General features: G+C 41.7%; 1 protein-coding gene across 6 annotated transcripts in view; it reads right to left on the bottom strand.

Moving 5' to 3' along the window:
• The window catches only part of SEMA6D (semaphorin 6D), a 414,582-nt gene that overhangs the window by 218,627 nt on the left and 169,105 nt on the right, over positions 1-26,850 (bottom strand). The window lies entirely within an intron of this gene.

The following is a 26,850-nucleotide window of genomic DNA, read 5'->3' as shown; positions in this document are numbered from 1 at the left end:
ATTCCACAGCTTAGGGGCTGCCGCCCCCTGAACTTCTGAGGGTGGTGGAACTATACCAAGAGGGCCAATCTTCACACCTGATAAGGCCTGTAGGAAAGTAGGCAACCTTTTGAGGCAATGCTGGGCTCAAGGGACAAAACGTTCTACCTGGTATGAGACAGCTTCCTGTGTTCCTATAGGACTGCCATGCTGCAGCCTGGTTGTTTGGAACTGTCATTATATTATTACTGTTAGTATTATTAATTGCATTTATGCCCCACCTTTCCTCCAATGAGCGCCAGATGGGGATTTGAACCCTGGTCTCCCAGGGCCTAGTCTGACACTCTAACCACTACACCACCACAGTAGCTCTCAGTCAATTATGCACTGTCTCTTCTTGTCATAGGCTTTTCAACACGTTCTGTCTTGTTTCAGAGATCTGTGCAGACTCGTATCTGCAGATGAATCTCTTATAAGTGTGGCGAAGGGAGGGCTTTTTTGTTTTTTTGTTTTACAGTTGAGGGAACTGATCCACATAGTCAGATGAATCCAGAATGACTCCCTGCATAGCTGGAGACACCATTCAGATAGGGATGAATGAATCAGTCTATTTGTAATCCACGTCACTTGGGGCTGTGTCTGCCCATACGCCTATTCCACCACATTTCTGCATTAATTTTTTTTGTTTAAGTTTATTTATTTATTTACTTTGAACGTCATTACAGAAACAGATGTCTTTTGAGCCTTACATTTCCATATCTTATATTCCAGTAACCAACAGAGGTCCATCTCTCAATAAAGCTAAGTTCCGCATTAATCTGTGGCTTTCCCTTTCCACAAACACACACTTCTCAACATATTTTGACACTTTATATTTGAGCTGAAAACCAGCAGGAATTGAGCTGGATTTTTTTCTGGAGGGTCAAAGTAAAACACTGACAAGAGAAGCAAGCTAGTAGATTCTCTCTCTCTCTCTCTCTCTCTCTCACACACACACACACACACACACACACACACGAGTGCCTATACATTTTGTCTCCTGTCTCGGGTTGTAAAAGTGCTAGAAACTTACTCTTTTTTTAGAAGAATGAAATCTGGGGATCTGATTATGGCTCATCTGGGGAGGGAGGCAACTGGTCTTTGATCCAGTGGAGGTTTCCATGAGTGGAAAGACAGGTGGTGTCCTGCCCTAGGCTGCTGAAGTCAGACTCGGATGCCAAGGAGTGCTTTTCTTTAATAGGTTTAATAGAACGTTTCTGTTCAGAACGCTTCATAGATTGGCTTACAGATTACCCAGAACACTGCAACTCTACTTGGCATAACTAGGCACGGCTGCACAGCCCTAAGACATCATCGCATCAATTCTGCATGCCCCCTTAAACCCTTAAGTAAGCATGGGTGGGTTCATCTACTTGCATGAAGGTGTCACTGAATGGGAATGCAAGTGCACGCATGCGCTTTTCCTTAGAAGAACTGGGGGAAGCCACTGAGTGTGCCGGCACAGTTGCCTCTGTGACTGAGGCAAGGGTGGCGGAGACACATCTGTGAAGTCCTCCTCCAGAGGAGGAGTGTGTGATGGTGGCAGCAGCATGGACGGGGAAGGAAGGGTAAGGGAGGTGAAAGGGCAGCCTCTTGATTGGACAATGTCTCATCAGTTGTCACTGGAGCTTAAGGGGCAGAGCCATCAGTGTCAACGGAGCTGGAGCTTTCAGCTTCAATGCCCTCTGACTCTATGACTCTACTAGGGCCCTCCCCCAAATCCCAGTCTGTCTCCTCTTCTTCATCGTCACTCCACAGACATTCCACAGGGCTCATGACAGGTGGCTATTTTCACCGATTCCTCTTTAGAAAGATACAAAGCTGTCTTATACTGACTATTAGACCATCTAAGCTCAGCATTGTCTACACCGCCTAGGAAGCAGCTCTCTGGGGTTTTAGGCAAGGGATATTTCCTTCCCTTCCTGGAGATGATGGGTATTGAACTTGGCATCTTCTGCATTCACGGTAGGTGCCCTACCACTGAGCTACAGCCATTCCTCAGTTATGGCCCTTCCCTTTCACTCTGCAGCCCCCTCACCACCTCCCACCGTATTTCAAAGGGTTCTCCAATCCAGTGGAGCAGATCAGGGGGCACAGGGGAAGCCTCTGCTGGATCAAATAGCTTTCCATTAGCAGAGGAACTCAATTGGATACAACTGTATAATTACATGCCCTTGCAGCATTGTTTATATTTCGAAGTGGCTGTTACCTCCCACTGTCCTGAGAGAGAGTGCAATTTAGGAATGTAAATAAACATTCAAAGTTACAAACACAGCTGAGGGTTATAACCATGCTTACTCATAAGGAAGCCTTACTGACCTAATCATGAATAAGTGGATTAGCGACTAACCTGGCTATATTCTTGCAAAGCTGCTAGGAGAGAGATGACCCTCCTAGAAATACAGCAAAATAAAACCGCCCAGAAGTCTATAGCAGGGTGTGTGTGTGTGTGTGGATACAAAATTCCCCACCTAAAAATGTATAGCTGGATCTGGGGGTTCCAAATTGGTCATATTGTTGCTTACAGGCTATGCGTATGAGTGCAAATGCACATCGATTAGAACACTGTGCAAAAATGAATCTTAATGGGCTGTAGCTCAGTGCTTGGCTCCCAAGTTCAACCCCTGGCAGCTCCAAGTGCGGCTGGGAAAGATCCCTGCCTGGAGGGATCGCTGGAGAGCTGCTGCCAGTCAGTGTCAACAATACTGAGGTAGTTAGACAAAATAGTTTGGCTCAGTACAAGGCAGCTTCCTATGCCCCTCTGTGATTTAATCAACATCTGTGTGCACTGGTGACCTAGAGATGTGAACCATGGCAAACTGCACATGTCCAGCAGTTTCAGAGCCAGAACCGATCAGTGTTGCTTCACAAACATGACCCAACCTATTTCTAACTGGCTGTTCCCACATCTTTAGTTCCTGCATCTGCAGGAGCCGATATGTCCCTTCCTACATTTATGCCCATGTGCACATTTCTGTCACTGTTGCCCCCACAGAGCTAAAATTCCCAGAGTTCCCTGGGAAGAGACATCCTGTCAAAGCTCTCTGGGAACTTTAGCTCTGTGGGGGAAATAGGGGGTTTCCTAACAACTCTCAGCACCCTTAACAAACTACAGTTCCCAGGATTCTTTAGGGGAAGCCATGACTGTTCAAAGTGGTATAATAGTATTTTAAATGTATGGCGCTGATGTGGCCTGCCACTAAGGATGGGATCTGTTGGCCAGTGCTGGTTTGACAGCATTTTGTCAACCTAACAGGTTGGTATTGAGCTAGTTCTTTGTCCACAAGCAGTTGCTTTTAATCATCCATTCCCCCTCCCTTGGAAAAAATATTGATATTAACAGTGATACTTTAAAAAAGGAAATATTAATAAATTGCAGGATATATCAATAAAATATTGATGTTCATATAAATAAAAACACTGATATTCATATCAATATTTTAGAAATATTTTTTAAAAAACATCTGTTTCCAAAAATAGTCGTAGAAAGTCACTACATATAAATCCGATCCGCAACAATAGCGAATAAGTGAATTAATGGAAAATTTGGTACCAGATCTGAATTGAGTGGAATTCTAGCACATCCTTACCTGAGACTAAGAAGGAAGAGGCTGACAGCCGGTGCCACCGCTTGGATAGGCTGGAAGTATGGAGGCCGGCTGGCCAGACTGGCTGAAGACAGACTGGGCATGGCGGGGCACCAGCTTCCATTGGCCATACTTCTTGTCCATCTAACACAGGACTATCTATTCTAACTCCCTCTTCCTCTTTCAACAAGCCTAGTAGAGACCTTATCCCAGTCTGTGTCTGTGTTGTAATTGCTTCTGAACATTTTTTAAGCTTTCATTTTTTTAAAGTCTGTTTTTAAGAAGGCTTAAAGTGTTTTTAGTGTTTTGTTTGCCACCCTAGGCTTCTTCTGGAAGGGATGAACAAACAAACGAACTAAAACTGGTACCAGCTCTCAAAGGACTTTTCCACATACCCATTGAAGTTAATAGACATGACAATTTAGGTTCATTAATGTCAATAGGTCTACTCTGAGCAGGACTTAGTTGACTACAACCCCTGATCCTTTCAACCGGAGATGCCAACTAGGGCTTTTCACAGGCAGAGGATGTGCTCTCCCACTGGGCTACGCCCTCTGTAACATGCATCTCTTCACTGGAGAGAGCTGGGTCCCCAGATAAGGCAACATCAGGAAAAAAACAAGCAAACAAAGACAGGGTTATTTCATCTTCTGTCACAACTGTGCAGGAAGTAGTCCTTTCTATAATGGCAGAATTTACTGGTAACGTATGATATAAAAGCCAAATTAGGGCCAGCTTGTTCCTCATTCCGTAAATGAGCAGAGAGAGAGAAAGAGATGTCAGGTTTGTCTCACAGTGGAGTAGCTATAGGAAGTCTGAAAGGACGCTACAAATGCATCCTGTCAGTTAAAACCAAATCATGGAGTAAGTTAATTCAAATGCCAGATCCCTTCTTTTATGACCTTGTTTTTGTTGTCTCTGCAAAGCAGTTATACTCTCAATCCATCGTGGAACTGTCTCCATCTAATAAGGCTACAAAGAAGGCAATAACGTTTTGTTTCTTTAAATGCTACTCTGGAAATCTCTGAGTTGGCTCAACAAAGATACATCCAGTTCTCAGATTTGCTTCTTACCCTGATTTTCATATATGTTTTGATTTACTTTTCTGTTCATGGGTAATTCACATTAGAAATCCCCCCCCCAGCTCTCCAGCTCCTTAGACAAAGATGTTTTCAAGCAAAAAGAGATCATGGGCTGCTGGTCCCCTCGAAAAAAAGATGGTCAAGTTTTCCAGTCTCTCAGAATATTCCTGGATTGTCCGTGGAGGGAGACCAATTAGTCTTCCCTGGAACGCGCGTCTCTTTTCGAAGCAATCAAAGCAGCCAAGAAATAATATTTAAAACCTCAACAGAGAAATCACTTTGTTCTCCACTTAATAGGTATGATTGGCTCTACTGTATCATGTGTGCATGTGCCAAGTTTTCTTTTGTGTTTTTAACTAGAACCAAATACAATCTTGTCTTCATCAAACAACCTATAATCCAAAGGCAGGGCTGAGCCAATATGGTCCCCTCCAGATATTGTTGGACTACAACTCCCAATTGTCCTTGACCTTGGCCATGCTGGCTGGGGTTGATGAGAGTTGGAGTCCAACTCCAATGTGCTGGAGGGCACCACATTGGCCCTCCCCATCCTAAGACCTAGCAGGGGTATATCTGTCTGCACAGGGGCATGAGAAATCCTGAGGGCCACATTCCCTTCTGGATTGATGGGAACTGGATTACAACAACAACAACTGCAGAGCACCATATTAGCTGTCCCCACCCTGAGATCTATCAGGAATATATCTGAAAACCTTTTGTAATTTTTGCAATGCAGATTTCACTTCTGTAGGTAGGCTAGTTTCTATGCCCCCCCAGCCCCCACTTCTTTGTCCTCCATCCATGCAAGCAAGAGTCATCATCAGAGTTCAAGGAGACATTGCAGCCCAGCAAAAACACTCAAAGAGGGTGTGAAGCAAGCTCTGGAGAGAGAGGGTGTGGCTGGGAAGGGGAGGGAGTACGGTATGGGGAGAGTCCCCAGGGCCAGATAGAGAGGCTTAGGGGGTCACATTTGGCCCCTGGGCCTGAGGTTCCCCACCCTTGGTCTACATGCAATACAACCTCCTAGTGATACCAGACGCCAAAAGGTTCTGAAATTTGTGTTTGTTCCTGTGTGCTAGTAGGGGTAACCAGAAAGGACCAGCGTGAGATCAAAAGTAGTTTAAGTAGGAATGAGTTCATTTCTGTTCTGTGATTTAAACAGATATATTCTATTTTTTATCTGACGCTGATCTTACCTGGTTACCACCATTAGTTCATTGGAGCAAGCTCAGCAGAATCAAATTTCTTGAATCTTGGCAAAACAGGGCACTGTGGGTGAGTGGTTTCAATGTTCAAGAAACTATTAAGTCTACAAATCTCTTGGCTTGAGACCAGTTTACCTGAGGGGTTGCCTTATCCCATGCCCACTTGATCCCTTTGTTCTGAGGAACTGCACTTTTACAAGGGCTACATAATGTTATGACAACAGACTAAAATAATGACAACAGAAGCTTTATGTAACTTTAAAGTTGACAATGACGACACTGAACTTGTCAAGGATTATCAATACCTTTGCACAGTCATTAACCAAAATGGAGACAATAGTCAAGAAATCAGAAGAAGGCTAGGACTGGGGAGGGCAGCTATGAGAGAACTAGAAAAGGTCCTCAAATGCAAAGATATATCACTGAACACCAAAGTCAGGATCATTCAGACCACAGTATTCCCGATCTCCATATATGGATGTGAAAGTTGGAGAGTGAAAAAAGCGGATAAGAGAAGAATCGACTAATTTGAAATGTGGTGTTGGAGGAGAGTTTGCAGATGCCATGGACCTTGAAAAAGACAAATAATTGGGTGTTAGAACAAATTAAACCAGAACTGTCACTAGAAGCTAAAATGATGAAACTGAGGTTATCTTACTTTGTACACATAAGGAGAACACATGATTCACTGGAAAAGACAATAATGCTGGGAAAAACAGAAGGGAGTAGAAAAAGAGGAAGGCCAAACAAGAGATGGATTGATTCCATAAAGGAAGCCACAGACCTGAACTTATAAGATCTGAACAGGATGGTTTATAACAGATGCTATTGAAGGTCGCTGATTCACAGGGTTGCCATAAGTCAAAACTGACTTGAAGGCATATAACAACAACAACCACTGTAATGTTCATTCTGCACTCATAACAAATCCATCTTTTAGTATGGCAGCACCTACACTCTGGAACTCCCTGCCCATTGGCAGGTGCCTTTGTTGCACTCTTTTTCTTGCCTCCTAAAAGCTTTGTTTAGGCAAGCCTACCCAGACATGTAATGTTGACATTTTTTAAATGCAATTTTAGCTTATAATGTATACCACCTTACTTATATTTTGATTTTTTTTAAAAAAAAAACACTTGTTCTTAACTTTAACTTTCATCGGCAATATTATGGTATATTTTATATTCGAAGAGGTTTTGTTTACAATTCAGTGGTATATAAATTCTGTTAAATAAACAAAATAAATAACATGTTTTCACCAGACATCTAAAATGGCTTAAGAAATAAATTCCCTTAAGTAAGCTCAAGACAGACCTGAAGTCATTTAAATCTAATTCTTAGTGTTCTTATGTCTGTAGTAATGTTTACCATCTGCTCGACTCAGCCTGTTGAGGTAATTGTGACACTATAAATAGGCTCACATATGCTACACATATTTGGACCTGAACTGCAACAAGCTTGTAAATCCACTGGAAATAAAATGTGATATGACTTCAACTAGGGTTGAGAAGATCTATTATTTATTGTTATCATCTTTATATATACCCCGCCCTTTTCCTAAACTGGAACTCAAGGCGGCTTCCAGATAAAAATAAGTGCATATCATTAAGAACCTATAAAAATATAAAACATATAAAATCAGCATTAAAACAGGATTAAACTATTAAGATGTTAAAACCAATTAGATATACACTTAAAATACTGCAACCCAGTTTAGGAGCATACAAGTAAAACAATAACATACAGCATTCTCTTCAGTCACTACCCTTAAAACCTTCAGTTCCAAAGGCCTGCTGGAAGAAAAAAGTCTTTAGCTGTCGGCGGAAGGACTGCACAGAGGAGGGCATTCTTGCCTCCCTAGAGAGGGAGTTCCAGAGCCTAGGGGCAGCCACCGAAAAGGCCCTATCTCGCGTCCCCACCAGTCGCACTTGTGAAAGTGTTGGGATCGTGAGAAGGGTCTCTCCTGAAGATCTCAGGGCCCGGGCAGGTTCATATAGGGAGATACAGTCTGACAAATAGCCTGGACTTAAGCCGTATAGAGAGTTCTGGGAGCTTTTCACCATTGTATACCTTTGTGCTAAATCCTTTATGCACACAGAGTAGAGGGCAATGGTTTTGCTGACATGCTCAGTACTACCAGGATCTTCGTTTATGAATGTAAACATTGCCTTACTAGATCAGATTTAGGCCCATACAGTGATTTTTTTTAAAAAAGTTCCCTGAGCTAGTGGCCATGACTATGCTGACTTATGCTCTGTAACAATGAAGACAGACGTAACATTTTTAGATCAGTGGGGTCGATACGGAAGTGTCCTTGCTTCATTCTGTCCAAGCATGTCAGTCCTCTCCAGGGTTTGACTTCGAGGTGTGCCTGGGGGAAATGATTGTAGCAGAACTAGGCTGAGACCCATTGGCTAGTGCTAATGGGGCCCAGCAGAAGCAGTCTGAGGCTGATTGGTTAGTGCACATGATATCATCAAGAAACCTCCACCTGCAGTCTCACAGCAGCTATGCACCTAAAACAAGTTTAGATTATTTTTAAAGTGAGTAATCTATGCATAAACGGGTCAGTTTGCATGCAACTCTTTAAGTAGGAAACCCACTTTAAACATGAGGTGGGATGTGGTGGGGGAGGATAACACTGATGGGTGAAGCATTCAGTTTGCTAGTCTGTACATCTGTCATTCAAAGCCAGAAGGAAACTAAGTTTACTTTGTGCTTGATGAAGTCAGAGTTCTCTTTCCATATAATGGCTACTAGCCATAATGGCTAGGTTCTCTTTCTACTTTTGGAGTAAAACCTCTGAATACTAGTCGCTGGGAATCACAAATGAGGAGAGTGCGCTTGCAATCAAGTCCTACTTCCTGGCTTCCCATGGACATCTGGTTGGCCACTGTGAGAACAGGATGCTGGACTAGACTGACTTTCAGCTTGATCCAGTAGACTCTTACGTTCTTATATTACATCTGTTTTAATTTGAAGTGGTGTTTTTTTTGCATTCAGATCCATAGATAGGGGTGTCCAGCTACACAATATTTGTTTTAAGCATTCATATGCCATTCCTCCCCCTCCCTGCTGATAGTTCAATTGCTTAAAACTTACAAAATAAAACAACAACCATATAAAATAAGAAGAAAAGTATCTGAGAAAGCCTTAATAAGCAGTCCATAAATAACAACAGCAATAACAATCTTGGAACAATGTTAGGGGAGAAATTTGGTTCAGCTTGCATTTAAAGCTAAATTATTACATTTGCATTTCCAAAACAATGGGCTCATCTACATGGGAGCATTTCTTCATAGGAAATACACTTCTTTTACGTTCGCTTTTCATTTGCATTGTCCACAGTTCCTGCTCAATGTTAGCTTCCAATCACCTTTTCCCATTCACACAAGCAGGCATTCCCTGGGGAGGATTAGGTTTGCTTTTTCCTTGTGGCCCCTCCCTCTAATTATACATCTCCACCCCCTCTGGTTGCTAAGGTGACCGAGCATGCTCAGTCTGTTCTACCATCTACAGTAGTTTTTTTCCATTTAAAAATAACCTGGAAGTGCAAATATCTGTGTTTTCCCTGGTAGAATGCCGCTGAAATACAAATCTTTGCTTGAACAGTGTTATGTTTTTGTGCACAAGTTAGCAGAAAAAGAATTAAGGGCACCATTTGCAGCAACATAAAAAAGGCCAGGAGAATGGAGAGCAACCAGAAGTTGCTTGTCAGAATATAGGAAAGAAAATGAATGGAGGAGGAGGGAGTGGGCGTGGAGAGGGAAACAATTGATACACCCACCTAAAACCATTGGAGCAAAGTGTCTGCAAGCACTAGAGAAAGGGAGTCAAGACATTTTTTCTTCTCTTTTCATATTATCAGTGGATTGGGTTAGTATGGATTTACAGGAAAAAAACTGTGATAGCTTCTGTTTGCCAGTAATGTCATGTGAACCATACAAATTTAAAGGAGATGTGAGTAGCACCAAACACACAGTAACCACTGTGTAGATGAGCCCAATATGAAAGCCAAAACCCAGCCATCCTTCAAAATTTGCACTTATCCGAATTTTGCAATGCAGTTTACAAAACCCAATGTTTACAAAAATGCATATATGGGGGAAATATGCATTAAAATATGTTATATTAGTAAGAATAACATACAAAAATGCATTATATTAGGGGAAATTGCTTGACAAATGTGAATATTCTTCAAAACTGCATACTTAAATGTGTTTATTAGGAGACATTCACACTAAAATGCTAAGAATTTTCACAAGGAATTTTTTTTAAAAAATCACAAATTGTCAGAGAAATGTGGTGAACTTCATTTAAGACTGCCAAAACAGGGACTGAAATTAACAGATCCTTCCATCCCTACTTGGAAGAGAGCCGATAGGAACTTGAGCACTTGTATTTTAAACAATTATGAAAGAGAGAGAGAGAGAAGTTGCCTAGTTGCAGACACAAGCACCCAATCCATGTGTGATACTTGTATGTGCTTGAGTCTGTCTGTCTGTCTGAAGAGAGCCTATTAATAGCTTGGAAATTTGCTCATTTCCTTAACAGAAGCTGGTATGAATTGCTGGTAAACCCTCTTGAACTCACCTGGTTCTTTTTTTAATCAAATTTCAGACCAAAGCAGTCACTTGCACTGGGAGGGAATGGGACAGTGCTTTGGGCAATCTATGATAATAATTTATCTGATCCCAGATGAGGGGATTGCTATTTTGATTAAAGGAAATACGGAGAAATTGGACTCTTATCAAAGTGAGAAACATTTCCTGTCCTGTAAGCTGGAGTTACAACATGTGCTGGAAATAAATATATATGGGGAGGGTAAAACTTTGGGGATAAACATTAAGAGCAATTAAGAACAAATGGGAAGTTAAAATACACAATTATAATTTTACATTAGCCGTGGAGGCTTTCCTAGAGCCAATCATTCTACTATCTATTTATTACATTTATAGCTTGCCTTTCTTCCATTATGAAACTCAAGATACTGGCTTCCCCAAGGAATGTCGAGACCAATTAATACTCAGTGTAGAGCCCTGTACTCAGTGGCGGCTGGTGGTTCCATGACAGTGGAGCAGTGGAATCTGCTCTGGGTTTTATGTCAGTTTGGATGAAAACCTTCAGCAGATTCCACTGCCCCACCGACATGGAGCCACTAGCTGTCACTGCCTATAGTGCTTGAGATCAGCTTATCTCAAGGCCTTCTTGCTCCTGTATGAGCCTGCCCAATTCTTAATATCATCTACTAAAGCTCTTCCCTGGGTCCTCCTGCCTACTGAGATTTGGCAAGTAAGGATTACGGAATGAGCCTTTTCTCTGGTGGCATTCTGCTTCATTTTGCTTATGAGACACCTTCCCTACTTCTTCAGAGCTGGTGCCAGGCCAACACCTCTGTCCCTTCATTGACTGACAAAAACATCCATCATTTCTGTCCAGCAGATCAGCCTTCATCAGTCTGGTGCCCACCCCAACAGCCCCACCTACCAGCACGTCGATATACTTCTGTTTTATCACTGCTGTTTGATTTCCCCATTTTTATTGACATTTGGTTTGAATTTCTAGGACTGCTGTTGCGCTGTGCTTGTTTGAAATGTGCAAGGTTTTGTTTGTTTGTTTATAATAGCTATATTTCACTTTATAGCCTCCAAAGGCTCTCGGAGCAGCCTTCAGAAGATTCTCACATTCAAATCTTGGATCAGGAAGAGAAATAACACGGTTGTCCCTAAGGTGCCAGGATTACTCAGGTGGCATTTCCTGCCCTCGTCACTGGGCTTCCCAGGTGTTAATGTATGGATATAAGAGCCCTGTTGAATCTAGGGCAGCATTCTGTTCTTATAATAGCCAATCAGTTCACCTTGGGGAAGCCCACAAGAAGAACCTGATCATTTTAGTAATAAATGTATGCAGAACTATGCAGGTTTGACCAATGTATACATTAGTGCAAAGCAATTTCCCCAAATATAATGCCTGTTTGTATGTTATTTTCACTAATATATGCACTTATATGCACACTTTACCCTAGTACATGGATTCCCCATCCTTCATTCAGACGGTCCATGGCATGTCCGCATTAAATATTCACGTTGATCTTTAATTGTATTTTATTACTTCTTTTAGTTTGTAATATGGCATTTAATTGCATCACAACTTGAGTTCTATGGAATGCAAATTGTAATACAATAAAATACAATATAAGAAATAAAAGAAGGGATAGAAATGCAATTTAAAAAATATTGCACAGTGCACTACAATTGCTAAAAGAGGCAGAAAAATAATTAAATGGTCTGCGAAGGCCATAAGCAATTTCAAGTGGTCCACAGGAAGAAAAGTTTGGGAACCCCTCCCCTAGCATGTACATGTTTTGTACACATGCTTTTGCTTTGCAAAATTCAGAGATGTGTGAATTTCGAAGGATGACTCTGTTTTGGTTCTTGTATTGCTTCAGAAAGTGCCGATTAGGTAGATTCGCCTTTAAATGCAAACTGAATCAAATTTCTCCCCCATTTCTAGTGATGGGGTGCCAGATAGCACTTTGCCATGGCCCCATTCAAACCTGGTGCCAGCCCTGCTGGATTCCCAAAGTCCTACAGAGGGGGCAGAAATGCTGGCTGTTGTAGCTGAATGGTGTTTTATCTGCTTCCAGCTTATGCCTGACATCTCAGCAGCCAACCTAATTGCCAAAACTCAAATGTTTCTTTGTGCTTCACACAGATGTTAATTACAAAGCAGAGAAAGTGTAGCCAAGACAGGAAGTTTTGTCGCTGACTTCAGTTGGCGATTTGTGTTGACTCAATTGTGTGCGCACATGAATTATTAGTATGTAAGTTAGAAAGCCAGCAGGGGCATATAATGGGAAATTGCTGGTTGCTCCCTGGCAGTTTAATTCCTTTTTCATCACACCTGATCCTTGAATTGGTGGTCCTCGGAGACCCAGTTTGTTTGAGGCCAAATACAACGTGTGTCTATAAAATATATATTGATTACTTTAACAAGCTCATTAAATTTGATTGTCCTCTGTAAGACCATTAGCTGGTTCCCCCTTCCCTGAAATCAAGCTGAAAGACACCTTTATGCTAAACAAAGAGCACCTTGCAACAACCTCACCATTTCATTATGGTAAATGTATGAGGAACGTGGGTTCTGGATTTCAGAATTCAAAACATTGCCGCTAACAAGCCTCATTTAGTGTTCATGCTGCAGAGATGCATATATATGGACCGACACCTTCTTACATGGCTATAAACTTATTTTGCTGCTCGTAAAGAAATTCGGATATGAAACACAGGCCATAGAGAGGCCTTAATGCCTGGAAAATGGAGTAATAGGTTTGGGTAGCCGGAAAAGGTGAAAATGTCTGTGTTTCAAAGCAAAGGGTCCACGGCTTGCAAGCAAAATTGCCAGGACCAAGGATGGAGATTCTATGTGGCTTAGATCTGGGATGGAGGAATATGGCCTTCCAGTTGTTTCTGGAGTCCAACTCCAATCAGCCGCAGCCAGCATGGCCAATTGTCAAGATAACAAAAGTTGTATTCAAACAACACCTGGTCTAGATCATCCCTGGCCTGGATCATGAGGCTCACCGGTCTCCATTTATGTGACCTCTTCACACCATGGCAACAGGTTTATAGTTTGCCCTCAATGGCGTTTAGTTGCATTGAACATAGGAGCATAGGAAGTTGCCTTATACTGAGCCAGACCATTGGTCCACCTAGTTCAGTATTGTCTACACTGACTGGCAGAAGCTGCCAAGGATTTTAGGCAGTGGGGTCTCCCAATCATAACTGGAGATGCTGGGGACTCAACCTGGGACCCTCTGAATTCAACGCAGATGCTCTACCACTGAGCTGCGGGCCCTCCCCAGCGAGTTCATCTAGTGTGGCCATGTGTCCTACCGGTAGGCTGTTAAAGGGCAATCTTACATTTGAAGAGTCCTCTATCTGAAGGGCTGTTCAGTCCAAGTCTAGTTTAAAGCAGATATGGTTCCCATGTCCAGGAGATAGGCAGGTTACCTGTTCTGGTTGTGGTCCCTCTGAAAGACCAGGTCCAGGGGTACTCCTGGATTCATCTTTGTCACTGGAGGCTCAAGTATCCTCTGTGGCTAGGAGTGGCTTTTACCAGCTTTGTCTGGTTCATCAGCTACAGTCATTCCTGGACATGGATAGCCTGACCAATATAGTCCATGCATTGATAACCTCAAGACTGGATTATTGCAATGTGCTCTATGTGGGGCTGCCTTTAACCCTGGGGTGGAAGCTCCAGCTGGTGCAAAATGCAGTGGCCAGAATGCTGATAGGAGCACATTGCTGACAACACATGACACCACTTTTAAAACATATGCACTGGCTGCCCATTTGCTACCGTGCCAGGTTCAAGGTCCTTGTATTAATTTACAAAGCCCTGAATAACTTAGGTCTGGGGTATCTTAGGGATCACCTGAACCCTTATATCCCAGCTCAGCCACTGAGGTCATCTGCAGGAGTGGCTTTGGTCATCCCCTGAGTTGGCGAGGCACATTTAACTTCAGCACAAAATTGAGCCTTCAGTGTCATCAGCCCAGTTCTCTGGAATGCTCTGCCAACAAAGATTCAGCAGGCGCCTTCTGTTTTAACTTTTAAGGGCCTGCTGAAAACCTTTCTGCTCTTCCAGGCTCATGCAGGCAATTAAGAACATGCTTTTTTTTTGGCAACAGTTGACCTTTGTTTTGATTGTATTTTTAATGTTTTTTTATTCTATGGTTATTTTAAACGTGTTGTAAACTGCTTTGATGTTTTTAAATGGAAATGGAAATGGACTGCCTTCAAGTCAATCCCAACTTATGGTGACCCGATGAATAGGGATTTCATGGTAAGTGGTATTCAGAGGAGGTTGACCATTGCCTCCCTCTGAGGCTAGTCCTCCCCAGCTGGCTAGGGCCTGCTCAGCTTGCCACAGCTGCACAACTGCCAGGTGGGGGGCAACTGGGCTCCTTGGGACTATGCAGCTTGCCCACGGCTGCACAGCTGGCAGGGCACATAACGCCTGAGCCACTCCCTGTGGGGGTAATCTTTAGCTGGCCCTTTACACCCAGGAGACACGAGTGGGGATTTGAACTCACAGGCTCTGGACTCAGGCTCTCCTCCCCACTGTGCTATACCAGCTTTTTTAGAGGTTTCTCTAGTGTCCCTAAAAATACTGCCACTCTGAGCAACGACAGAGAAATGCTGATTCCACCAACTTTGGTCAAATGGTTCAGCTCTGCACCTGGAGGGCTGTCACTTCCACAAATTAAATATTAGGGAATGGGTTTAAAGTTCAGTCGCCTCCCTCCCCCTGCCACTCACTGTGGGAGTGATCTTTAGCTGGCCTTTGACACCCAGGAGACAGGAGCAGGGATGTGAACCGCCTTGATTTTTCTTTGAAATGAAACAGGGTTTTGGGAGACCAGGGTTCAAATCCTGTTTCACCTAGCCATGAAGCTGACTGGGTGACCTTTGGCCAGAACTGTCTCTCAGCCTAACCTACCTCACAGGGTTGTTGTCAGGAAAAATTAGGAGGGGGAGAACCATGTACACCACCTTGAACTTCTTGGAGAAAAGGTGGGATATTTTACTTCTTGTGGTTGCTGCTATATTATTATTATTATTATTATTAATCATCATCATCATCATCATCTCTCTCAGAAGTAGTTACCAATATTTATTTCAAATTATTTTATTTATTAAATTTATTTCCCACCCTTCCTCCCACAACATGCCCAGCACAATATGGCGCCAATATGATCATTCCTTCCTCCTCCTCCTCCTCTATCAACAATGGCCATACTGGTGCCACATCACTTTTTAAAAAAGGTATATTGTAGGTGATCAAATTGAGACCATTGATTAAACTATTGATGGGATTGCTTCTCTAATATTCCAGCCTAAGAACACTAAACTTTTATTGCCATGTAGGTTCCTCAAGATGCTATAGTTAAAGGTTGTGTCAGCACTTTTACTATGAAACCCATTTACGATGGGTTTATAATGTGAGCTATAAAAGCACACTCCAAGATGAAAGGTGCTACATATAAAATCTCAGGCAGGTTGTGTGTTTTGTTTTGTTTTTTTGCTTTCGAACCCCCCCCCCGAAAAAACCCCTCCACATAAATTGGTTTTGCTATTTTAAGATTTTATGAGTGTAAAAAAAAGATTTCCTGATTTAATACACTTTTGCTTGAATAGATCAGAAGCAACAACTTCACACAATCAGATGGCTTTTATTTATTTATTTTAGCTTTTTGAAAGCAAATAAAATAAATCCAACAGCCTTGGTTCGAGATTTGTTGTTGGATTAGTGATTATGCTTAGAAACCTCTGTCATCACAAGAGCCATGGGGATCTTGTGGAAAGCACAACTATTGCAAGCTCATTCACAACAAGCACAGGATGGCAACTAGTTGCTTTCCTGGAGGACCACTTTGAGTAGTGAGGGAGGGATGGTGTGGCAGCATCTCCTCACCAGAAGCCCTAGAGTGGCGTACTAACAACTTCAGCTCCCATAAACCAGCTTTCCCCAATCTGATGCTCTCCAGATGTTTTGGACTATCATCCCCATTGTTCCTGACCATTGGCCATGCTGACCTGAGCATATGGGAGTTGTAGTGCAAGACATCTGGAAGGCACCAGGTGGGCGAAAGGCTGCTCTATAAGCTGTTTCGCACATGCATGTCCTTTACGTGGTGAATCCAAGTAATGATTTACATCCATTAATAGCCCATCACAGATCACACACCATAGACTGACCTTTCATTCACAGCAAACCAGTGTCGCCCTCCCCCACCCAAAATATGACAAGATGCCCTCCCATTCCACATTGAATCTTACTTCAAACTTTGATGGCCGGTCCTCTATCGCATGTGAAGGCAGCGGAGTAGCTTAGGGAGTGCAGGGCAGGCTGAGTGGCACACACAGTTCCGTCCTCCAATACCTCCCTGCTGCCGGCTCATTGTTCCAGCCTGGCACCTGCTTGCTAATGGCTCAATCAAAGGTTGCAGTGCAGCAGAAATGGTGCCAGTGTGTGTCGTTGCAGAGAAATTGACATGTGCACTGCAAACCGGTGTCGCCCTCTGAAGAGCAGGACCTGGACTAGCGTGGCTGGCTTTCAGTCTGCTCATTCACCCAGGGAGCCTTTTCCGACTGTGTTATCTGTGACATGTTAGTTGGCTACAGCCCTGTGTACTTAGACAGTCGAAATGCTTTTGATACAGTTCCTCACCAAAGATTCCTGAGTAAGTTCAGCAGTCATGGGATAAGAGAAGAGGTCCTCTTACAGATCCACAACTGGCTAAAGAACAAGAAACAGAGTAGGAATATATGGACAGTTCTCACAATGGAGGGATGTAAGAAGTGGAGTCTATTAGTATTGGGACCTGTGCTTTTTAACTTTTTCATAAATGACTTGGAGTTAGGGGTGAGCTGTGAGGCGGCCAAGTTTGGTGATGATATCAAATTGTTCAGGGTTGTTAAAATCAGAAAGCGACAGCAAGGAGCTCCATTCAAACTGAATGGATGGACAAAACTGCCAGTGTCATAATGCTATTACACAAATCTATGGTGCAATTGCATTTGGAATACCATGTACAGTTCTGGTCACCACACCTCAAAAAGCATATTGTAGAGCTGGAAGATGTGCCAAAACACTGGCACCAACCCCAAACAGCTCTTCTGTGAGGAGAGTGCAACATATGGAGCTTATTAGTTTAGGAAAATGGTGAATATAATTGGTGTGAAAAAAGTGGATAGGGAGAAGTTGTCCTCCTCTCATAATACTAGAACCACCCTAAGAAGCTGAACGTTGGAAGCCTAAGGACAAACAAATGGAGCTACCTCTTCACCCAGTACATAGTTAAAATATGGAATTTGCTACCACAAGATGTAATAATGGAGTTTAGACAAATTCATGGAGAAGTCTATCAATGAACACTAACCAAGATGGCTATGTACAACCTTCAGTATTGGAGATGGTGAATGCCAGTTGAGGAGGAGCACAGGTTGGTGTGAGCTCTATTGTGCTCATGTCCTTCTCACAGGCATCAGGTTGGCCATTGTGAGGCTACCTCCATGGTAGAGCACCTGCTTTGCATGCTGAAGGTCCCAGGTTCAACACCCAGCACCTCTAGGTAGGATTGGGAGAGACTCCAGTCTGAAACCCAGGGGAGCCGCTATCCATCAATATAGACAACACTAAGCTAGATGGAACAAGGGTCTGACTTTGTAGAAGACAGCTTCCTGTGTTCCTAAGTAGATGGGTCTATGGTCTGATCTAACTGAACTCTTCCCATGGGTTTTATCCAATGTTAGTCCTACTCATTGTAGACTAACTGAAATTAATGGAAACAACTTACTTAGATTCATTAATTTCAATGGGTCTACTTTGAGTTGAACTTAGTTTGCTAAAACACTGTGTATTACCCTTTCTCGCTCTGTTTGACAAGCTCTTAAGTTTTTTTTTAAATTCCTGCTTGCTGCCATATCTCTTCTTAAACAAACCCGTTTGATTCATTTTCTTCTTGAACAGGGCTATGCCTTTCTACCCTCTTAAAAAAAAAAGAACACCCAAGAAAATGTGCCAAATTGTTTGAATGTCTTTGAGAAATCGCCCCTAATTACTACTCTCTCTCTAAAAGCCCTTAACAGACAAACCACAATCAAAGCAGCGGCTTCTTTATTTTTTAAAATAATGTTTTTGTCTTGCAACGCAAGTCAGCGTGGTCTTTTACATTCATTTACCAGTTAAAGAAAATTGCTTTAAGCTGAAGAACTTCAAAATCTAAGAGTGAAAGGAAAGAAAATCAATCTTGTCCTTTACTAATGTTCTCGGCTACTGGGGGAAAAAATAATATGGGCACACACACACACACACACACACAGACACACAAACACAGCAAGCCTTCCACTCTTCTGAGTAACATTTAGAATTCTATTAGCGTGCTGTTGGAAGAATGTCATACATTTCTAGAAGCACAAACTGAATTAATTTTTATAGATCTTATTGTGTTGTAGGGTTTTTTTTGCCCATTCTATTTTTTCCCCTTTTACCCTCTCAATGTTTGTAATGCTGTCTTAGAAACTTGGAAATATAATTTTCTTCCTCCTGATATTGTCTTTTTCCATTAGGCAAACATTGATTGTTTTCTCCCCTGTGTTTTGAATGGAGATAAAATTAACACACCAACAACTTCATTTCACACAAGATTATGTAAGGGTTTCATAAGAAAAGTTATATTCAACTTCAGAACATTTGCTTTTATTTAGCTGCCTGAAAGGCCACAATTTGACCTGCAAGGACTGACTGTGGCAAGCCTATTTCAGAAGGAGTAGCAAAGCACGGATTGAAATATGATTGTTAAACTATGTAGAGTTGCTTATTCTTGTGAAACAGAAGACAATACGCTGGGTCACAATCTCCCATATTTTACTCCAGTTTTACTTTTTCGGCTGATCTGAGTTGCTATACTGGCTCATGTCAGATTTCATCCTTAGGCCATGGTTAAAAGGAAGCTTAACTATGGATTTGCATTATGTCCACATTGGCAGACCATGCTTGGTGAACAGCCAGCAAATAAAGATCAGAAACCTTGGCTTGAAGCAGACTTGAAAACCAAGGTTTATGATAGCTATGGTTTGATAAGTTGTCTGAATGGAGAAACCATAGTTACACTCTACCCTAGATACGAGTATCAACTTGCAAAGCTGAGTGCTGAAATGAAAGCACACATTGGCAGAACATGCTTGGTGAACAGCCAGCAAATAAAGATCAGAAACCTTGGCTTGAAGCAGACTTGAAAACCAAGGTTTATGATAGCTATGGTTTGATAAGTTGTCTGAATGGAGAAACCATAGTTACACTCTACCCTAGATACGAGTATCAACTTGCAAAGCTGAGTGCTGAAATGAAAGCACACGAACAACTTTAAATCATGGTTTGCCATGTCGTATACTTGAAGCTCAAGCCTGTTGGGTTCAAACTAGTTTGAATCCTAAAAAATGTAAATGTACTGCCTTCAAGTTGATTCTGACTTATGGCGACCCTATGAATAGGGTTTTCATGAGGCTGAGAGGCAGTGACTGGCTCAAGGTCACCCAGTGAACTTCATGGCTATGTGGGGATTTGAACCCTGGTCTCCCAGTTTGTAGTCCAACACCTTAACCACTACACCACAAACCGTGGGTTGATAGTATGCAAGTCCTAATTTATACTACCAGGATCCAAAGGCCTTCCTACAGTTAGTTAAATAAAAATACAAACGTCTACTGTATCCACCTGAAAATCATGGAGTTACATTAGTAAACACTGAACATGACCATTAGGTGACCACCTGCATACTTGTATTTTGGATATTCGCCATATGCAGATGAAACTGTCAACAATTTCTGCATTTGGGATATTTTATGGTGACTCTGCATATATAACTAACATATGACTGTGTGCTTATATGTGTTTGGTATTTAGAGGGTATGCTTGCATGTGGTGTGTGCATGTGTCCATATTATATCAGTGAATAATAAGTGGTGAACAATATTACCACCGTTTACATTTCAGGCCCAGTGTCTTGACTACTCTTGCAGAACTACTTCTTAGTGGAACTCATCTCCAAGTAAACATGGATAAGATTGGGGCCCAAGAAATGGCCTGAATATACCGAACTAATAAAATAAATGCAGGCAAAACATGACAACAGAAATATTTTCAACAGTGTAAAAAAATGGTCAGATCATAGTTGGATTTTTGCTAGCTGTACACAGGCAAAACAGAATTCAAGAATCACTAGATCATTCCAAAAAGTCATTAAAGGCAGCTTCAGATAGATTGCATTGACTAGCACAGAAATTAAAAAGTGAGTGGAGAGGATTATTTTAAATTTGCCCTCCTTTGTTCCCTCCAGCCATCCAAACCTAATACTTTGAGAACAGAGAGCTAGATATTGATGAATGTGCTGCAAGGCTCTGCAAGCCCATAGGATAGGGCATCATATTCATTTTTATTGTGACTGTTGTCCACCATATTTACATGGGCAATTCTACGGGTATTACCTATGTGCAAATTGTGAAGGAGTGATGGTTCTTCATGTGCTCTATTTTCATATAAATTGCTTTTTAAAAAATAGGGGCAATTGAGTGAATCCTTGTTTTTAACCATCCCAGAACTGAAAAGGCTGCTCTTGCAGAAAAAAACACTACTGCAGCTATTGTTCTGAAATTTGGCAGGATTAATTTCCTCAGAAGGAGCTATTATGCCTGCAAATTTCATCTACTCCTGCCAAAATGTAGAAAGTTACAGATGGTTTGGGGGTGGGGGACTTTGAAGGTGATCAGCACAAATACCCATGGACCAGTTTGTCTGCAATTTGAGGCATTTTATCTACTCAAGAGGGCCTAAGTGAATCTGCAAATTTTATGGGATTTTTTGTCAAAAGGAAAGAAAAAGTTAGAGCTGCCCCCTGCCTATAATAGTGAATGGGGGAGACACAAAGCTCTGTTTTTCTGAATCAGGATACAGACTAAAAGCCAAATTGTATAGTCTTCAAAGTGCTGAAGATGGATCTGAACCAAATCTTGTAGTTGGTGCACACCTCCATTACTCAACTAGATCCCTCCCCCAGGTCATTGTTTTACAAAACAAAGTAGTAACAGACATTGTCAAACCAAATGCAGGTACAATAATTCAAACTCATCCTTCCAGGGCTGAAAACCCACACATTTCCTCAAACATAAAGGGTCTATAGGCACCAGCTCAGCTATACTCAACCACCACAATTAAGTTTCAGAACTGAAGCATTTTTCTTGCTGAATCAAGTTCCATAAATTGATCCTAATCCTTTAAGCCTCTCCCTCCTGAAAAACAAAAAACACACAAAAAAATAGGACTGCTCATTTGTTATTGAACCAGCCTCTCCCCCTCTCCGTTTGACAAAAATGTATTAAAAGAAATTGATTTCTGCAGCTCATACTCTCTTACTGAATAAGACAGCATTGTATCTCATTTGCTCTCTGGAATTTTGGTAAGCAAAATGAATTTATGCATTATGTATCTATATCTATCGAATTACGTATCTTCATACATATTATATATATTTTGAATAGGATTGGGATGTGAGCACATGCACCCGTGTGCACACCCAGTTATATTGTGTGCATACATTATAGGCTACAATTTGTCAGTGTCCCTGACTTTAAAAGAAATGATTTTTTCTAGGCAATGCTCACTGTGCTTGAAATTCCCCCAGGATGCAAACAAAATAAGCAAACATATTCTTCTAGGAGTATTCTAGTGGCACAGCTAAGGGAAACTATCTGCTATATTATGTTTTTAGCACCTTGTCTGCTGGCTCTCATGCAACTTTGCCAGCTGCATGAATGTTAAATACAATTGCTCATGTTGTTGTTTTTTAAAAAAGAGACAATTAAGATGATACATTTACTTATTTTTTAAAATCACCCTGATCTGTTCCCAACACACACAATACGTGAGCTGTAGGGAGACGACTAGGAGGCTATACGGCTTCCATTAAAAACAACAACAACCAACAAATGACTGTTTGGTCTCCCTCAATATCAGAACGCCACTGTAAATGAGGTCAGTGGACTTATCCATCAGAGGTTTCTCCAGACCAGGCAAGGAGGCTCCCTTGGTCATTTAGAACCCTGCTTTATTTTGTTTCTCAGGCTCCCATCTGCACTATACATTTAAAGAAGTGTCATTCCCACCTTAAACAGTCATGGCTCCCCCCCCCAAGAATCCTGGGAACTGTAATTTGTTAAGGGTGCTAAGAGCTGTTAGGAACCCCCCTTCCCCTCACAGAGCTACAATTCCCAGAATGGTTTAACAATCCATCCCTCTTCCCAGGGAACTCTGGGAATGGCAGTACTGTGAGGGGAATAGGGGTCTCTTCTCAGCACCCTTAACAAACTACAGTTCCCAGGATTCTTTTGGGGGAATCCACGGCTTTTTAAAGTGCAACAATATGGGGAAGGGCTGGTAGTACAGCATCTGCTTTGGATGCAGAAGGTCCAAGGTTCAATCTCCAGTATCTCCAGGTAGGGCTGGGAAACATCCCTGCCTGAAATCCTGGAGAGCAACTGCCAGCCAGTGTAGATAATACTGAGCTAGGTAGGCCACTGGTCTAACTCAGTATAAGACAGCTTGCTATGTTCCTAAATGTATAGTGCACAGGGGACCTAGATTACACATGGAGCCTCCATGAGCAGCCATTGATCTCCACTTCAGATCTTCCACTTCAGGTCACTGAGAATAGAAAAGTCTGCCTGGTACAAAAAACCAATAAAAATAAAAATAAAAATCAAGGTAGGCCCCAGATGGGCCTTTTTAGGGAGAGCATTCTACAAATAGTTGATTTTTACGTTTTGTAAAGCGTTTGGAAGCCATCTGAGCATTCAACAATACATAAATTAATAAACAACATAAAAAATAAAATAGAAAGAGTGGGCCACCACTAGGGTTGCCATATTCCAGTTCCACAAATCTGGGCAGGTTAATTTGCATATTATGCAAATTATTTGCATATTATTCACATATTATGCAAATATTTGCATATTAATATTTGGATTGTCCAGTTGTTTTGTTTTTGTGCCTAGGAATTACCACCAAAAACTGGGGAAAGATGTGAGAAATCTTTTTTTTTAAAGCAACATTTTCAGCCTTAAATGCCTAGACTCTAGTTTCCAACACTATGGAGTATTTATTGATTGATTAAGAGAATTTATATCCTGGCCTTTTGCTGTTAAAAACAGAGCTCAGCACAGCTTACAAATATAATAAAAACAATAAAAATACACAATCAATATAAAAACATAATAAAAACACAAAATAGCAACAAACATAAAGTAAGTCAGGGCAGCAGCACAGTTAACCATAACATATACAATATATTTCAGAGATGTGGTGGGTGGAGAAAAACAAGCCAAAATGTTAGGAAAAGGAGTCTTTCACACCACATGCTCAGTTCTAAATACTGTTGCAGCAAGTTTTACAAGTTCCTCCAGTATTCCACTGGTGCAGGCACTCAGAATTCAAAGTATCTGTATGTTTCTTAGGTTTTATAAAAGCAGAGCTTTGCTTAACTCAAAATTTCTCAACCACATCTACACAGGTTCCACCTCCATACTCAAAATGAAACTGGGCCTGGAAGTGTGCAACAACCCCACACATACCTTGCTAATTAGATTACCAATGCCAGGATGTCTGTCTTATCGACTACTCTCCTGCTCCCCCCCACACACCGGGCATCATGAAAGACCCAGTCCTGGGCTCAGAAAGAAAATAAACATCTGGTCCTCTTCAAAGTATTGATAAGCCTCTTGTTTTAATTGAAATAATAATTATAAATTCTTGTTCTTATCACTAATGGGAGTTAATTATCTTGCATATGCTGCTGTTGCTTCTATGGCTGTAACGGAGTGAGGTTAAAGATAAGTGAAATGCAAATACGAAAAAAAAACACAGAAGGCAGTAACTTTCCTAAATGTAATACCATACCAACCACAACAAGATTCCTATGAGTAAGGCAAAAAACTAAGCATCTCACAACCAGTCAGGATTCCTAACCAAAAACCAAAAATATGATAAATGAAGAAATATGTATGCATGACTATCAAATATATTTATTATTTACACAACCTGTAAAGATATTTATAGTGCAATCCTAAATTTATTTATTCAGAAGCAAGTCCCAGCATATTCAGTGGGGCTTACTCAAACAGGGACAGAACTGCAACCTCAAGTGATAAGCAACTTCATTCACACAACCCAAAATTCCGAATCATGCCACTTTACGCTGTTTTGCAACTGTTTATACTTGTTTTATGGTCATTGGATTTTAAATGGCTTTATTTCTTCTTGTGAGCTGCATTGGTTTCCAACCCTACCTCACAGGGGTGTTGGAAAGACTCCATACACGCACACGCACACACAGCAGATGTATAAATACATACAGCCCATATAATAGTTTATTGTCAAACCAGTTGGTCATTGCAGAAAAATCAGTACTAGTTTTAAAAAAATCAGTATTACTTTCCTACAGAATAAAAACTGTAATACCTAAGTAAGCCCTGCCTACTTGCTTTAAAATTGGACTGGAGACAGAAAGAGTTAGAACACACACATAATTCTTTTTTACATTCACTCCAAAGTCCCATTGATTTTCAGCACATTCATAACCATGTCTACTCAAAGTAAGTCCTATTGAATTAAATGGGATTTACTTTGGGCATATGGGATTAGCATTGCTTTTACAAACAGCAAGTATTGGGAAGGTTTTCAAAACACTGCCCAAGCTCTGACTCCTGCACACAAGAGGAAAAAAAACTGAAATGTATATACTTACCCAATTTATGAGATTTTCAGATAAACGGGGGGGGGGGGTGAAGCCACCATTTTGTTTTCTAGACACTGCCTCAGGTCAATTAAACTGAAACACAATCCCTGATTGGCTGCAATGCTGAACGGGCGGGGTTAAAGCTACAAAGTGCTATAGTACAGTACTGTTTAAAGAAAGATTTAACAGTCGAGGGGAGTGGCTGACGTTTTTATGTATATCTCGAGAACCCGACCACCTAGAAACTTAATTTTTAAAAAAAATTAAAACTGAGAATCCGGGCCATGTAAGGGGCTAGCCGGGCGCCGGGTGACATGCATAGAATCCGGGTAAAACCCGGCTATCCGGGCAATATGGCAACCCTAGCCACCACTGAAAAGGTCTCTCTCGTTGCCGCCATCTGTGTTTTAGAAGAGGCAGGGGCTCAGAAAAAGGTGAGACTCTGGGGTGCAGAATTCAATACACCACACTACAAATCAAGTACATTACCAATGAGCCATGAAGACCCTCTTCAAAAGCCACCTTTTCCATAAAATCTAAATGATATGGTCCTACTATAGCTTGGCCTCTGAAGGCATAACTGAAATAAGTGCACATATTTTCCCTGTTTACTCCCTACCTCTATTTCCTTTCCCTTTCTCTACTGTGTAATGTTTTGATTTCCAAGACTGTAAGCCTCTTGGGACTTGGGGTCATATCCACATTGTACATTTAGAGTATCCTTCTAACACTTTAACAGTCATGGCTTCCACCAAAGAATCCTGGGAACTGTAGTTTGTTAAGGATTCTGAGAGTTATTAGGAGATCCCTCACAGAGGTACAGTTCCCAGCTCCCGTAACAAATTACAGTTCCCAGGATACTTTACTGGAAGCCATGACTTATAAAGTGGTATAAGAGTGCTTTAAATGTATAGCATAGGTGTGACCCAAGTCAACACTCTATCCACTACATTGGACTACAACACATATATTACTGAAGCATGGCCCCTACATCAGGCCTTGCACCTGCACCTGGCTGCCTTGGGCAAATGCCAAGGCTTCAGATTCCAGGCCTGGCTTGTTGGAATTCAAAATTGCCATAGAGTCTGGGACAGCCACCATTTTATTTTCCTGCCTGACACAGTCCTCCTCCAGGGCATTGTGGGAAACATAAATGGCTTTCCATTGCTCCCATGGCCTGATAAACCCACTGATGCAATAAGGGCCCATTCAAACCCAACACAATGGAAAGTTAATTAAAACACAACAGAGCTCACCTTAGTGGCTCAGGTTAGGCAGATGTTCGGCACTCTCTGTGAAAGGACGACAGTGAGTTAACCAACCAATCTCACTTTCTCTCTCTCTCTCAGCTCAGCAAAGGGATTAGTTTGGAAAGTTTAGCCCTGCAAGGTGAGAGGAATCATGCCACTATCTCTTTCTTCTTCTTCTGAGGCATCCCTATTTTTCTCTTCACAAATATTAATTTGAAACTGTGAAAAAATAATGCTAGGTGGCAGGACCCAAGGAGGAAATTATCTGCTGCGTCTATTCAGAGCGACGCATTTCGTGCCAAATTGAAACCCGAGGTTCATTTGCGCTGTTTTTGACACTTCTCTGTTGCAGAAATG

Source organism: Rhineura floridana, chromosome 14 (assembly GCF_030035675.1).
Source record: "Rhineura floridana isolate rRhiFlo1 chromosome 14, rRhiFlo1.hap2, whole genome shotgun sequence".
NCBI classification, from domain to species: Eukaryota; Metazoa; Chordata; class Lepidosauria; order Squamata; family Rhineuridae; genus Rhineura; species Rhineura floridana.
Note: the sequence above shows the minus strand (reverse complement) of the source record. Positions and strands in the feature narration are given on the sequence as shown.